We start from the raw sequence: 16,148 nt of genomic DNA on the forward strand, positions 1-16,148 counted from the left end.
GTGGCGTGTGGCAGTGTGGCAGTGTGACATGGCATGTGGCAGTGTGACATGGTGTGTGGCAGTGTGACGTGGCGTGTGGCAGTGTGACATGGCGTGTGGCAGTGTGACAGTGTGACGTGGCGTGTGGCAGCGTGACGTGGCGTGTGACAGTGTGACGTGGCGTGTGGCAGTGTGACGTGGCGTGTGGCAGCGTGTAGCGGCGTGGCCACGGCGGCGACGGGGGACCCTCAGCACCAGCAGACCGGATGGAGGGGAGCAAGGAGATGTCACTGGGACGCTCGGATGGGTGATCCGCTTCCATCTAACCCCTGTCATCTCTCCCTGTTCCCCCACCCCCCCATGCACACTTCTTTTTCTTTCTCTCTTTGTTTTCTCTTCCCTTCTCTTTGTCTCTTTTACTGTTAAATAAAATATATCCATTTTTTTCGCAACAACATCTAACCTCGTTTGGTTTTAATCTCATTTCTGGGAATATTTTGAACCTTCTAAATTCTTTCTGGTTTATGCTCAGAGACTTAGCTTGCTTTGCTTTCCTGGGTCTAAACTGGATTGCAGCAGATACTGGATAAGTCCAGCTCTAAAATACTGTTTTCTTATATTTTTATCAGTCAGATTTACCTTTTTGCCTAAAGAATTTTATCAGTGCTAACTGTAGTAATTCTGATAGATTTATTTGGACTGACCGACAGTTACCTATGTATTTTTATTCATTATATTTAACAGAAAAGGTCAGTCTTTATTGATATTTCTGCTACTGGTAGATAAGACTGTAAAAGTCTTCTAGGGCCTCATCAGTCACAAATCAACAGTTTTTTGAAACTAACTCATGGCCTGTTGCATCCTACAGAGGCACTTAGATTACTGCTGCCAGCAACAGTAATTACTCTGTATGTGTGTATATATATATATATGTATATATGTATGTATATAGATACAGATATATATGTATAGTTATATAATACATATGGCAAATATTTAATCGATTTATGAAACAGATGCACTCACTTGAGAGCTAAATTTTTTGTACAAATTCTATTAGTATCCTCTCTTATTGCAGGATTAGTAACAAAAACTTTGAAATTTAATTAAACAGTAATGTAATTTCCAGATCAATTTGCCTTTATATTTACAGTATTCAGACATTTACAGGTTGCAAATCATCCTCTTACCTAGCTGTAGCTAGATAGGGTAGGCAGCTAAAAATGCACTTAAAATGTGGTAGCTGACTTCTGTGCTCTTTCACAAAATAGCCCCTGCAGTTTCAGGGTTATGCAATAGATGTAGTACTATGCTGGTTTTCCTTCTATTTTTCTGCTTTTTATGCCTGTGCTTGATTCTGTCTAAACACAACAGACTCTCACTAAGCAAAAGGTACTGTTGTATGCTCTGGTGAAATCCAACCTTATTCAACATCTGATGTTTTGAGACACACATCTTAAGCATAATTGAGAGAAAAAAACAGATCTTCTCAATTGTTGAACTTACTTCAGTGTGATTTAATTAAGTCCCTTCTTTATGATGACTTTTTTCTGCTGCACTTTTTTGCCTTTGCTGCAGATACTACTGAGTAGTTTTGTCTTAAAAACACCAACATTCTTTAAATTCAGATCCAGAGGACACCTGAACAGATTTTATTAAATATTTAAATTTCAGAGGGTGGATAAGAGTCTATTTCCAGCAAATTATTTTCAAAACATTTTACTTTTTATTTAGTAGAAGATGTTGTTGACATTGAATAAATTCTAAGTTTAATAACATCTTTATTTATAGCAGGGAATAGAGGAAGGATAGGATGAGGGACTTGTGACATTGATAAAAGCTGTAGGTTAGCTCATGGAATAATTGATTTAAAAATATATTCTTAAAGCAATACCTTTAAAATTAAATGCTTTCATTTAATTTCAGTGACTGAACAGATTTCACATTTGTGAACACTGAATGATGCATACTAAGCACCACTTTGAAAAGTCAGTTGTTGTTTTAAGTCTAAGTAACACAACAAGAAAAGAGAAGCACACCATGACACAAAATGTTCTCAGATAAATTGTTGGATGTGTATATCAAGGAAACAGTGAACTCAAGTCTTTCCTGTTAAGTTAGCACTATGATTGCACAGTTCCATTTATGAATCATTTTCTTTGCATCATTTTGTCTATTTTCTAGATGACAAAGACAGTAAAAGAAAACATGTACGGTTTAAAACCTGCTTCCTCCCTAGTCTTTACTTCTTAGGCATTTTGCCCTGTGAATTAGGTTAGCTGACATCAGGTTTGGATTTAGTTTGTTGAAGAAGATGCATTCTGCACCCCAAAATATCTGTCATCAGTTAGCAAACATAGTTTGCGCTTGACTTTCAGGAAGCGTTTCTTGTGAGAGGGCTGTCACATCTTTTGTTACATGGCTTGGAAAAGTGTTTATACTCCTCTATGGCTTTAAAAAGAATCAAGTTCATTTAAATAATTGTACAGTCATTTAGTTAATGTGTTCTTTTTTAAACTTGCCTAACGATGGTGAATGTAGTTTTGATGGCAAAAGAACCCCTTTTATGTAACAGCATTTTTCTTCTCCCTCCTCCACCCCCACCTCACAAAATAAATGCAACACAATTATTGTACTGCTGAGAAATTAGCTCATTTGCAAATGCCACTTCGGAACACAAGAAGAAAGGCATTTATTGAAGCACTAATAAAGGCACCGTGTTAGAATAATTTTATGCTGACGGGCCTACAATCGCTCAATATTTTAAGAGCTGTCATCACACCAGCATGAGCTGCATGCAAAAGTACAAATTTATGCTGTGACATCATGGCACTAAAAGTATAACTGGAATAAAATTACAATGCTTCACTCTAGCATTCAGCAGCAAGACAGAGCACTTCAGATGCCCACCCTGGGCTGATCCTTTGCTATGCATCACTGTGCCTTGTATTCTGTTAACACATGAAGTATTATGACACAGATTTCTGAAGAGTTCAATGTGTCCTTCAGGTATTTCCAGAGCGAGCTTTCAGTGGATACTCAATGACCTGTGTTGTTAATGCACAGTACACTGCACAGCAGCAGAAAGCTGGAAGAATATTAAATCAGCAAAAGCCACCATTTTAACTCTTTAGATATGGATAATTAAGCAGTCAGTCACTACACAATGTCTGAGGACCTAATACTATCATTTTTTAGTGAGTTAATAAATTCCAGTCATGGCCAGTGGTTAAATGCTAAGCCTTAACAAATGAGCGCATCTGCATAAGAACTGTGACTCTAAAATTCAACCTTTTGACTTTTACCACATCTTCATTCGTTGTTGTAACTAGGAAAAAAAAAAGAAATGACAATAGATGTCAATGAGATATAGGAAAGTGAAATGAATTATGTGTCATGTTTAGACATAATATTCTGCTTGTAATCTAGCATTTTCCACCTAAGCTACAAGCCCTTTCAGCATAATCAGACATGCTTTTCCACCATGGTGCAATCAGAGGTGCTGATTCTGATTTTTCTTGGATTGCTTTACACCCCAACCTTCTAGAGTCAATGAGACAAGAACTGTATCTGTGTGATTAAACCTATTTAACCAGATCCTGATTTTATTAAAATGAGTTGATGAAAAGAAGTAACTCTCTCAAAGGCCTTTTCACTTGTGCTGTTGTAAAACTAATGCAAGTGAAATTAAGGTATGGCTAGTCTAGGGGAGCTGGTGACCTTCAGAAATAAGAAAACTGTGGGATGCAATTTTTCAATAGCAATTTAGATTGGATTACTCTGGCTGCAGTCATGGTTATTGGTGAAAAAAGTTTCCCATAGTACTTTATATACCTTGTTTAATATATCTAATTTTGTTTTTAATAGGTCTGAAATGAGATTGTCTCTCTTGTTAATTCTCTCATTAATGAAAAACAGATTTATTGCTGAACTTAAAATTGCAATGAGAGAATCTTGGGAGGGGGCTGCTAATACCGGGGACTCCTAAACTGAAGGTGTGCTGGTAAGGCTGCACACTAAGGGCTGATCCTCAGGCAAGGCTCTGCCAGACTGTCAGCTCAGCTGCAAGTCCATGTCACCTGCCCAGGATCTGCCCTGGCTCCCAGCTCTAGTGACTGATCTCAAAGGTAACCCAGCATGGCAGGGCATACCCCTCCTCTCCCCACCACAGGGGACCGGTGCAGAGAGGAGAGATAACCCAGGCAAGGCCCAGCAGGTATCATCTCCTGGTGCCAAAAAGCCTAACTAAGAATCCACACCTTGGTATGGAGAGCAGACGTGGGAAGAGATAAAAGAAAAAAAATAGGTGACTAAAAGGCCTGCTTTACACTATAAAAGTAATACAGATTATAACAGAGGCAGAAGTCTCTTACACACTCCCTGGGAATGTTTGAGATGACTTCTCCCCAAAGCTTGGATGCAATTTTGTGGTTACTTTTCTGGAAATTGAGGGAAAGAATTTCGATGTGTGCCCCTTCCACAACTGGATGGTTAGGTACACGGAATCCTAAGCTATACTATTTCTTTGCTAGCTGTAAAACTAATGGTACCTTTAACCTTGAGTGTAATACTAGTTGTCTCTTTTTGTCTTATTCCTGTGTAGTAATAGTCTAAGTCTTATGTCTGTTATTTTGTGTCCATTAAATAAATAATTCATTCTGTAATAGACTGACTCAGCATTATTAAAGAATTTGGGAATGAGAGTGGGTCTTGGAGTGCTGGCCACCTCAGTAAAGGTACCGCCTGCTGCCAGAGGCCTGGGAAAAGGCAGAGACTTATTTAAACCCCCACATCCATTCATAACACCCAGCTCCTCTTGGAACAAGACGGTAGTGCCAGGGGCTTCTTGGCCTGTGGAGGGAGAAGGAAGGGAAGAGGGCTGTGCCCACTTTTCCAGGACATCTGGTATTTGATACTAAAAACCCTTCCTCTCTTTTCTTTATGCTTAGACCAGCACAGTTATAGCAAGTCCTTTTACTATTATTCGATGCTACGCATATTTTCTTAAATCAGACACAAACCGTGTCTGTGAATTTGTGGCATTTAGTGCGCCTACTCACCAAGAAAATTGCCAAATACTTATTTTCTAATCAGATTAGTCATAGTGAATTCAAGACTCACGAAAAATCAGCTATTTATTTATTTATTTGTGATGTAAACTGAATCAAATATAAACAAACAAATAAGGTCCATGAGAAATTTAATAACCCAATAGGAATGTTTTATTTAATTTGAAATAAATCACGGCCTTGCATTTCTGCAATTTTAATGCTTCTAATAATAAATCTAATCTGACTTTGAAAAATGGTTTCAAATTTAAGAAACCGAATTTTTTTGCTTAGAAAATATAAAAAGGGTGATCTAAAACATAGAATCTTCAGGTTTTGTTTTGTTTTGTTTTGTTTTGTTTTTCCTGGAGCTACTTAAACTCAGACCAAAATTCTATATAAATTCTGTTTATCTAAAAGATTGATTCAAATTACTGCTAATTTCTCCTACAAAATAAAGAATAACTGGATACACGCAAAAAGGTATACCCAAAAAAACTGTTGTGTGTGGTGTGACAAAGAAGATGTGCAGATTTCCCAGAATGACTTTTTTGCCTCCCCATCGCTTCCTGCACCAATGGGCATGCGCAGACATTGTGCTTTCCCACTGTCCTGGAGGGTAAAGTCCTCTCAGACTGATGTGGGCAATCCTGATTTCTAGAGATATGATAAAGCCCCTCTTCTTATTCCATAAAAAGTGTCAGCTCCTCTGTATCTTAGGAAGGAAGAGACAGTAATAGTGGGAATCACAAACTCCTTGTTCTTCCCCCAAAGTGTTTTGCTGTCATCTGTCCCAGATGTGCAGAACACCCTCAGACACATCTGCTCCACAGCTGCAGCTGCTCCCAGCCCTTTGCACAGAGCTAAAAGTGAACTTTTGAATGGCACCAGGAAAGAAAGGCAGAGAGGAAGGATGTCTGATTCACGGCAATGGTTTCTGCAGTTGCTTTTCCTAGGAATGATTTGAAATGAGGAACACATTTGGAAACAAAGTGACTGGAGATGCATTTTTTAATGGACTCACCATACATATGATTTTCAGATTAAATATCACCCTCATGTTTTTGAATGACTTGCTGCTCTCAAATGAGTATATGCTGAAGTCTCTTCTTTAGACAATATCCAGGGGACATAGAAATGGCAAGCTCTCCCAGACTTGGGAAGCTGGCAAATATAATGATGTAGACTTTACAATATCTCCTATTTTATATACTTTTGCTTTATTCTCTTAATCTTATTTCAGTTCAGACACATATGTTCATAATTTTTGAAATGCATATGCCTGGATATTTACTGCAGAAGGAAACAAGCTGAAGGAAATCAAGATTATTTTTAAGACAAGGACTTTAAGGCAAGACTGCCTAAATCTTGATCTCTTTTGCCCCTCTTTTGTCACCCAGGAATTCTGTAGAAATAAGTAGGAACTAGTACTAGTTCAGTAGTTTTGTGAGTCCTGTAGGTGGGACTTTAAACATTGGTGATTGGTATTCCTTCTAGAAGAAGTTGTCTTGAGAGTCTGTTTTGTAGCTGTTCCCCCTTTACAATTCCTGCAGTCACAGTTCTGTCTTTCTGTCCCTGCAACACCAATTCTCACATATAGGGAATCTCATAAACCACAGCTTTGCAGCAAGTAGGTCTTGCAGGCATTGAAAAAGAAGAAAAGTCATTGTGCAACTGTAAAATACTTTACTTTTCTAAGCTGACTGTATTTCATTTTGTACCTTTATTTTTCATGAAAGCAGTTGCATTGCCACCAAAAAAAAAATCCCGTTGGAACAAAATGTTTGACTTTATTGTGATTCCATTGCCAGAAGTTAGTTAATTTGAAGGTGGTAGCACCTCCATCTTTTACAGGAGTGGAACATCTAGGGCACATGCCTTGAGCCCATACTTTCCAGAAGGGCTCTCTGTAGCAGCAAGGCTCTTGGAAAAGGCCCTGTAACTCTACAAATCGGATGTCACTCAGCACAAAAGGCCTGTGATTTATGTGAATAATAGCTGCTATAAGATCAGGGAAACCTGCAATCCTAAAATTTAGTTTCATAATTTCCACTAACTTGAAAATTTAAATGAAAATACTGATCTATTTACTTAAAAATGACTCAGTATACTCTTTTGCAAGTGACTTTGCATATATATTTTGCCAAAAAGAGCATAATCTGCCCTTCTCTGCTCCATGTTACAAAGTTTTCGTTATAAAACATGGCTCATTTGAAGTCTGTCTAGAATCATGCCTTTAAGTACTTTCTTCCTATTTATAGTAACGAAGTCTTCAAATTTGAAGACTTCACCACAGTCTGATCAGAGGAGAAGAGATATTGGACTGGTTGCTCACCAACATGAAGGAAAAAGACTGGTGGTAGCCTCAACTTCAGTGATTGTGCACTGATGTACTCACAGTCTTGAGGGAAATGGGCCAGGTGAGGAGTAGAGCCAGAGTGTTAAATTGTAGGAGAAACAACTTCCACTTTTTAAAAGAAATTAGTAGACAAGGCACCCTGGGAATCTGCCTCCAGGAACATAGGAAATGAATGGATCTGTGAGCTCTTTAAAAGCATTCTTCTTTAAGCATAAGAGCTCTTGATTCCTGCATGAGAGAAATCAAGTGAGGAGAGCAGCGTGGGTTAGTAAGGACCTCCTAGACAAATGAAAGTGTAAGAAGGAAATGCGCAGGCAATGCAGGGGAACTACTGAAATGTATCCTGGAAAGAATGCAGGGAATATGGGATTTAGGAAATTGTGGTGAGGATCATACAATAATGATAATCATAATTATAATGATAATAATAATAAATAACAACAGGAAAAATAACAATAATAATGACGTTTTGTGGATGTTTGCTATAGGCCACATGAGGAGGAGGAGGAGGAAGTGGATGAAACCTTCAACAGGCAGATGGAAGCAAGCTCAGAGTCACGGACACTGGTTATTGTGGGAAACTTTAACTACCCTGACATCTGCTGCAGAACCAGCACTGTGAAACACAAACAGCCCAGGAGGTTCCTGAAAAGCACTGATCACAGCTTCCTGTCATGGACAGTGGAGGATCCCACAAGGAATGTTGTGCTGCCTGACTTCACACTAACAAACAAGGAAGGCTTTGTGGGGGATGTGAGGGTTGGGGCAGCCTTGGCTGGGTAGTGACCATGAGATTGTGGAGCTCCGTATTGGGCACAGAGGAAGCAGGGCAGGAAGTAAGATTGTAATCACCAACTATCATTTTAGCCACTTTAGGGAATTTTCTTGGAAGAATACCATGGGAACAGGCCCTTTAGGGAAGAAGGGTTGATATTCCAGGGTCACTTCCTTCCAGCTCAAGGACGATACATCCCAGTGAGCAAAAAATTAGGCTAAAGTGGCAAGAGACTTCCATGGATGAATGAAGAAATCCTGTCATTCCTCAAGTATAGGCAGAAAACACATAGGAGATGGAAGCAGGGTCAGACCACTTGGAATAAATACAAAGAGATCACAGAGTAAGTAGAAATGACACAAGGAAGGCCAAGGCCTATCTGGAATTAAATCAGGCCAACAATATCAAGGGCAGTAAGAAGGGCTTTTTTGAATACATCAGTAACTAAAGGGAAATAAAGGATATTGTGAGCCTGTTGCTAAACAGAGGGGGAGCCCTGGTAACAGAGAAAGCAAAGAAGACAGGAGTTAGTTGACCACTTTCTTTGCATTGGTCTTCACTGGCAAGACCAGCCCTCAGAGGAATCTCCGACACTGGAGATCAGGGTAAAGGAATGTTGGAAGGAAGTCTTTCACTCCTTCATGAAGGATTGGGTTACAAAACACCCAAACAAATTTGACATCTACCAGCCCATGGGCCCAGATGGGATGCATGCATGAGTGCTGAGAGAGCTGGCCAACAACATAGCTGGGCTTCTCAGGATCATCTTTGAATCAGAAAACATGCCTGAAGTCTGGAATAAAGCAAAATGTAACCCTACTCTTCTAAAAGGGCAAGAAAGAGGATCCAGGGAGCTACCAGCTGGTCAGCCTCACCTCAATTCCTGTATAGATGATGGAACACCTCATTCTGGAGGCCATTTCTATCCCCGTGGAAGATAAGAAGGTGATCAGGAGTAGTGGATTCATTAATGGTAAATCGTGCTTGACCAATCACCTTCTATGATGAAACTATTGCCTTTTTGAGCCCTAAAAACAAGAGCCAAACAAGATTAGGTGGTAAAATGCAGTCACCTTTAATGAAGATACCTCCAGGTGCACAACATGCCAGAATACACACCAAAAATATGCTAAAGGTGCACATGACATAGGGACAGTACAGTTTTATAAGTTTAGCAAATTAGCATCATTGACAAGGATCCCCAATTAGAAACACAGGTGATGAGGTAATTCCCCCTCTTAGTTCAACCCTCTTCTGAAGCCTTCCTTCCTCATTAGTTGTTTATGGGAGAAAGTCTCTTGGGAAGGTGGCTCAACCTTGGTTCACAGAAGAAGCAAGATTAGGAGAGAGTCTTAGGAAAGTGTTTTTTTATTTCTGTGTAACAGGGTAGGAAAAATACTAGCTACGAATCTATACAGTTATACAATAATAGGCTACTGAGCTACAAATACGTATGAAGAATATACAAAAGAAAAAATCAGTTTGGCATCTAAACTGCCACCTGGATGGACAGAGGGAGATCAGTGGATATTGTCTACCTAGACTTCAGCAAGGCCTTTGACACTGTTACTCACAAAATCATCACAGACTCCCTTATAGCTCGGAGTAGTGGTAAGTACCCCAGTGAGATGTGCAGCCCTTCAGGTGGACCTTGACAGAGTGAAGAGATGGGCAGATAGGAACCTTCTGAAATTCAACAAGACCAAATGTGGGGTCATGCACTGGAGAAGAATTACCCCAGGCACCAGCACAGACTGGGGCTGACCTGCTGGGAAGCAGCTCTATGGATAAGGACCTGGGGATCCTGTTGTCCTCATGAATAACAAGCTGTTCATGAGCCAGCAGTGTGTCCTGGTGCCCAAGAAGGCCAATGGTGTCCTGGGGTGCATTAGGAAGAGCACTGCCAGCAGGTTGAGGGAGGTGATCCTGCCCCTCTATTCTACTCTGTCCTGCCCTGGTGAGGCTGTATGTGGAGTGCTGTGTCCAGTTCTGGGCTCTTCAGGACAAAAGAGACATGGGGACCCTGGAGCAAGTCCAGAAGATGATTAAGGGACAGTAGCATCTCTCTTATGAAGAAAGGCTGAGAGACCTGGGCTTGTTCAGCCTTGAGAGAAGATGACTGGGAGGGGACCTCATCAACATCTTTGAGTATCTGGATGGAGGGTGTCAAGAGGATGGATCCAGGCTCTTCTCAGTGGTGCTGAGCAATAGGACAAGAGGCAATGGGCACAAGCTGATGCACAGGAACTGGTGCGCAGGAAGTTCCACCTGAACATGACGAAGAACTTCTTTACTGTGTGGGTGATCAAGCATTGGCACAGGTTGCCCAGAGACGTTTTGGAGTCTTCCTCACAGGAGATATTCAAGAACTATCTAGACACAATCCTGTGCCATGTGCTCTGGGATGAGCCTGCTTGAGCAGGGAGGTTGGACCAGATGACCCACTATGCTGTGTTCCAACCTAACCCATTCTGCGATTCTGTTTTACAAGTATATAGGCCAGAAAAAAAAAGAGTGAAGTAAATGTACCTTCCCCTGGTAAATAAGACAGAAGAGCTGGTGACAAGTGAAATGGAAAGCTAAGGTTCTCAACAAGATTTTTCAGTTTTGGCTCAATTTTTAATGATAAGGTCTCTGTCAGACTATTCATGTACCCATGGTGACTGTCAGAGAAATGGAATGTGCAGTCTGGCTCATTGCTATCACTTCAACATTAGAGAATTTCTTCTCAGCATACAGTTATCAAATAACATATAGTTATTTGAAAACTATGATACTACCATCTCTCTGGCAGAGCAGCTGTTTTAACACTGCATTTAGCACAGTATTTCCTTTGTGCTTGTATTAATTATTGTATTTTTACATACAGTTGAGTTACTGACAATGAGGACTCTGTCATGTTTGGAAGTGGGTGCAGAGGAATTCTCTATATGAGAGGCAAGCCCAAAACATCACTTTCAGAAAGGGAAGAGAGCACCTGGCAAGAACATTGCACCTGGTGCAAACTGGGAACACAAAGCAGCTGACTGTGAAAGACCGTATTTATACAAGAATCACTAAAGTAGTTCTCTGAGTCCCAAGTCCTGACCTTGCTTCAACACTACCCTGGGAACTGTTCTGAAGCCTTCTCTCACCTACCAAAAGTACAGTCAGCCCTACTGTCCCTTACAATTATTTTGCTTTGTGAAATTACGTCAGAGAGTTTCTGGTCTGACCGTGACCTTTATAAATATTCCAAGTATTCCTTTACATTCACACACATATGAGTGGTGATACAGATGTTTCTTCACACATTTGCTCTACTATTTGAAATACTACTTCTCTACATTCTCTATTAACTAACAAAAAATTCTTCTCTTTTAGATTTGAATGTCATCTGTAGTAAATTACATGTGATCCTGGCTTGCTTCAATTTAATTAAATTTGGGGGAAAAAAAAAATAGTCACAAGTTCCTGAAATCGAGTCCCCAGTTAGTGTGAGACACAATGTGAGGAGTTGGAACAGAGACTCCTTTGACATCCTCCTTCTAGTATTAGACAGACCAGTGTCTACAAAAGACTGTACTAGGGGTAAAGTTCCTATCTGGTAGTCTCGTAGTGGAGACACAAGCTGCTACAGACATACAGAAACTCAAATTTCCTTCAATGGAAGTTTGTCTCAATAAAGACTGCAGGAGCTTTGTTTATGAAGAAATTAAAGAGTTTTTAGGCATTTTATCAATCATATCACGTTCAGTGCGTGCTGGTACTTGTCCCTGCTCACTTTCCATGGGCAAAACTTGTCAATGGCTCTTAAGGAGTTGTCATTCACGAACAGTTAAGAGGAAATGATACTCGAGCCTGGTGCTTAAAGAAAAAATGAAATTTGCTTGATTTTAGACTTAAGATGACCTGCCTTTTTCCCCCCCTCCTTTTTGGTATCTACCCAATGATTTAAAAAGTAGCTTTGTTTTATACTGTATTGACCCCTCTATAATTAACACAAATATATGAAAATCTCATTGTGAGGTTTTAAAAACAGCTGCTTCTTTTATCCATAGTTAAATTTCCTATTACTCTAAATTTTAACCATTCATCCAAAATCATATGTTATATAAAAACTGTATGCATACTGTTAATATATTAATACATATTTATTATGTTTCCTAAAACTCCCTTTGTAGATATAAGATGTGAAGTTAAAGAACTGATGAAGAAAGATATTAAGTCCTGCCAGCCAAAGGTAAAATACAATAAACATTATAGATCACTGCTGTGCTTGAATCTCCTATCCAGTAGCAAAACAGACAACCCAGTTACACAGGCTTCAAAGTATTTAAGATTTTGTGTTACAGGCAGGCTTGAGTCTGACAATGTTTTGATTTCCATTTAAACAGAAGCACTGGATTGGATGAGTAAGAGTTCTTTTTAGTTCTAAAAATTATGTCAAGCATTAATTTTTCACTGTAGGATCTCCTTTCTGTAATGAATAAATAAGCATGGAAATCTGTGCTAGTAAACCTCAAGGAGTGAAATCCTAAGTCTCTGGCACCTAAATCAAAAAAGGCTTAAAATGCTGGAATGCTTTTATAGAAATTTAAAATATTTAATTTGCCTCCTGAACATAATCTTCCATTAAAAAAAAAGAAAGCAACAATCACAGTGTAATTTTTACTTTAATTAACTTCATGGATTCAGTTCAGCAATTGTATTACACTGCCTGTGAAATCCCGTTGACCCAGTGGGAGAGGTCTGTGCAACTTCTGCCACAAAGGAAGTTTTTTGGCTCACAAGTACAATGGGTAGTAGAACGCTGGCCAGTCTGAGATGCAGTCTTGTTTTTGGTTTTTTTTTTTTTGAGTGGCTGACCTGTGAGAATGGGGGGGAAAATTTTTTAGGAGGCAGGGTATTTTTTCTTATAAACCATTATGAAAATTCTGGCTTGGTTTGGGGTCATCAGTCACTGTCTGAAAACATTTCTTTCCTTAGGTTATGTGTCCTCATTATCTTAATCTATTCACCATGAAAAACCCCACGACTTTCAGCTAAAGGAATTCTTAATTATTACTGATTAGCTCATGAGTCTTAGACATATTCCAAAAGCTGGTGTCTTGATTTTGTCTGACTCAATTTTCAATTTTGTGAGTATTATTTTATTGTCCTAAAATTGTTTCCATTTTAGATTTTTTTTTTCTGGATGCTGAGACGCAATATTGCCCTTAGGCACTACCTATTCATTGTCATTTCCCCTTTCAATTTATGTACACAGATAAAAGAAGGTTACCTGGGCATACAGTGCAATTAAAGCACTTTTTTTTTAAGTCTTGAGGAAAGAAATTATGTTTAATTCCCTGCCCCTGTTGCACCCTCAAAGACAACAGGCTCATTTTTGTTGTGCTTTGAATGTATTAATTAATTAAGAGCACAAATCTACTCCCTTTTTCAGTCTCATAAAGAATCTGCTCTCTATTTAAGTGAATCTAGGAGTTCTTTTCCCCTCACTATGTGTATTTGGTCTTGTTTCGAGCAAAATTATAGTGATAATGGTTGCATGCCTGTTGGTTCTGTAGGGTAGGTTGGACACCATTTTTATAACCTTTGAGCTATATGAATTTCAGACACAGAGGGATTTTGGCCTGATGAACTTGTAGACATACTATACTGTTTTCGGTGAAACACTGTTGGGAATCACAGTTAATTGAAATCCACAAATGGATAAAATATACTTAGTAATACAGACCTGAATTCAGTCAAATGATGCAATTTCTGTTATTATTCTACTCTGGATGATAGAGAATTTTCAGGGTTTTCCTCCTTAGAAAGACACCACTCCACACAGACATAAAAGATCAGGCCAAATTTCTTAATGCCACTCAGGAAGAAGGCCAATTTTTTATCACAGTGATAGATTAAGCTCAAGTGTTTACTTTTCAATCAATTCATATTGATTCAGAAAACACAGCTAGTTAATTGCATATTCAGTCCTACTGGCCATTTGTAGCAGCTACTTGTTATGCTAACTGTATATCAGCCTGAAGGGCTACATTTTCAAAGCAGCATGCACAAATCCCATTAGGAGTAACTGGGACTGATTGTTAATGTGTAACCTTCCATGTGCCTGCTTTTGAGAAAAATTTTACCTGAAACCCATAGCTCTGAAACTTTCCATCTCTGTCTAAACAGCAAGAGCTTGTAAAGCACCTGGTGAAAGATTTGAGGCTGTGATCCTGACACACACTGGTGGAGCCTAAGTTCATTGACTGCCTACTTCCTGCTGCATAACTCAGTGACTAAACAGCCACTCACGGTTTTAGCAGAAGCCAGTTTAACGTGAATGGGACCTTTGCGGGCCATTTTGTTCTGTCATTCTCTGGAGCAAATGCCAATATGGTTGAGATCTAAAAACTTGCTGTTCCATTGTAATAGGATATGCATTTAAATTAGAGCTCTGTGAACTAAAGGATACTCATGTTAGCATCATTTTCTGTAATCCAGTGGAAAATCTGCAAACTCTGAATGGCTGGGCCTGAAGGGCTTAGAGGCAGGATGAAGGCTGAAAAAGAATACCATGCATTTAATGTAGATATTTTGTTTCTGCTATACCACTAGCAGTAAAACATTGCAAATAAATCCTATTAGATTTCCTTCCCTTCTAAAATATAATTTCCACAGTTATGATTTCAGACAGATGTTGTTTCCAAAGTTTGGATTTAAAAAACATTTCTTGGAGAACACCTGTATCAGTGCTGGTGGTTTTTTGTTTGGTTGGTTGCTTGCTTTTTTGGTTTGTTGGGTTTGTTAGGTTTTGTTTGCTTGTTTTTTAAATTTAATTTATCATATATGAAAAGGTGGATTTCCAATTACAGTTTAGCTCTTGAAAAACTGCTTGGTTTATATTAATCTTTAGATGCTGCATTCAGCATCTAAATCTGAATTTTTCACAAGACTTTTTCTCCATGTTTTTTCTTCATTAAAGTGCTTCACTCAAATAAAAAAATAAAGGAGGAAAAAAGTAAATACCTGTAATATAATTAAGGTCAGACACATCAGAATGTTTCACAAATTTTTGTAAACTGGTGAAATTTTTTTTTTGTTTTGTTTTTTTGTTTTTTGTTTGTTTGTTTGTCTGTTCTGTTTTTGGGAAACGGGAAACAGAAGGAAGTAGGAGTGAGAGCTGAAAATTTGCTACTTGCTGAACAGGTGAGTTATGCATGTCTCTGGGTATATTTCTCCCATCCTTGTAGTACTCCCAAACCAGACTTCCAGTGCCACTTGGTCCCAGTTGGACCATCTCGTCTGCAGCGTTACACCTTCATGATTTGGATTTTGGCAATGCCCATATATGTTAACAACTTGAAAAGGGTCTAAGGACAGCCTCAGTGGAAAGGAATGTTTAATGTGCCATCTGTGGGTGATGCCCATGGCAAATACTTCACAAGAGTGCTGTAAAGCAAAGAAAAATCAAAGAAGAAATTAAACAGAAAAAATGATACATGAGAGACTTCCAGCCAACTTTGACATTGAAAGCAACCAAAAAATATTTTACCTAACTGCTAAAATATCATAACTGAAAGTAAGGGTGGCTGTAAATAAGTTTGCTTAAGATTATACGTTAAAATATTTTCTGGATTTCAGGAGAAAATAGCATTGCGATTAAGTCTTTCCACATCTTTATGAGTCTAATTTTAAGATACATATTAGGAAGAGGAAGTGAAAATCAGGAAAAGCATTTTATCCTTTTTTTTATTGTTGCATTTGATTGTATATATAGTCTTCTTGTGGGATAATCTTATGGTAAATTAATTTAGGACAATTCATGACTTACTACATCCAGAAAGTGTGATGGCTAATTTCTACATTGGCTAAGTGCTATTCTCTGTCATGCATGCTTTTTGCAGAACAGACAATCGATGTTGTAAGATGTGTCAAGGTAAAAATGGACACCGAATCTGCTTTTCAGTTTTTTTTATCAGAATATTTTTCTCCTGTGCAAAGAGTAAGTTGAAAT

This window comes from Coloeus monedula (genome assembly GCF_965178545.1).
Source record: "Coloeus monedula genome assembly, chromosome: Z".
In the NCBI taxonomy this organism is placed as follows: domain Eukaryota; kingdom Metazoa; phylum Chordata; class Aves; order Passeriformes; family Corvidae; genus Coloeus; species Coloeus monedula.